The sequence below is a fragment of the Tupaia chinensis genome, unplaced genomic scaffold (assembly GCF_000334495.1).
Source record: "Tupaia chinensis unplaced genomic scaffold, TupChi_1.0 Scaffold000600_1, whole genome shotgun sequence".
In the NCBI taxonomy this organism is placed as follows: domain Eukaryota; kingdom Metazoa; phylum Chordata; class Mammalia; order Scandentia; family Tupaiidae; genus Tupaia; species Tupaia belangeri.
Window position 1 is genome coordinate 2,831,297 of NW_006160117.1, and position 1,029 is coordinate 2,832,325.

A 1,029-nucleotide genomic window follows, 5' to 3' on the forward strand; every position below is an offset into this window, starting at 1 on the left:
GCGAGTTTTGTATGCTGGAGGCCCAGTTATCAGTGGGACATCTTCCTTTCTCCCAAAATGGCTAGATCGCAGGAGCCATGGAGCTGTCTGTCTCTTGAAGAAGGGCTGTTCACGCGAGTTTTGTATGCTGGAGGCCCAGTTATCAGTGGGACATCTTCCTTTTCCCCAAAATGGCTAGACTGCAGGAGCCATGGAGCTGTCTCGCTAAGGTTCATTTTTAAAAATTTTAATTTATTTTATACATTCAATCACATATGTCACTAGCTTGTAAAGTGAATGTTCCAACAGGAACAGTTGGGGATACTATACACATTATCATCAACAGATAATAACCCATTTCTATGTCCCATAAATGTCTTGCCTCTTTATTTTTCTCCTTTATCTCTTTCTTAAGACTCTCTTCCTTCTCCCACCTTCTTCCCACCCCGTATCTGGTATCTATAACCATGTTCTATGTTTCTATATCCTCTAGCCATTCAGTTTCTGCCACAGAGTACAGACAGTTGGTATATATTAAGGGAAGATACACAAAGTCTCCCCTTCATAGCCTGGCTTTTCTCACTCAGCATTAAATCATCCATATTCATCCACTTTCTGTCAAAAGCCAGGGTCTTGTTTTCTTTTTAATGGCTGAATAGTATTCAACAGAGTATGTGTGCTACACTTTTTCAATCCATTCCTCTGTTCATAGACATTTGGGCTAGTTCCATGTCCTAGCAATTGTGAATAATGCCACAATAAACACAGATATGCAAGCACTTTTCTGACTAAGTGTTCTTCTGTCCTTTGTGTAGATACCAAGGAGTGGGATTGCTGGATCATATGGTAGTTCAATTTGTAGATTTTTGAGGCAAATTGTTCTCCATAGTGGATGGAACAATTTACATTCCCACCAGCAGTGTAGGACAGTTCCCCTTTCACCACATCCTGCCAGCACCTGTTATTTTTTATTTTTTCTGTCTTAGTCATTCAGACCGGGATTAGGTGGTATCTCATTGTGGTTTTTTTTTTTTTTTTTTTTTTTTTTGA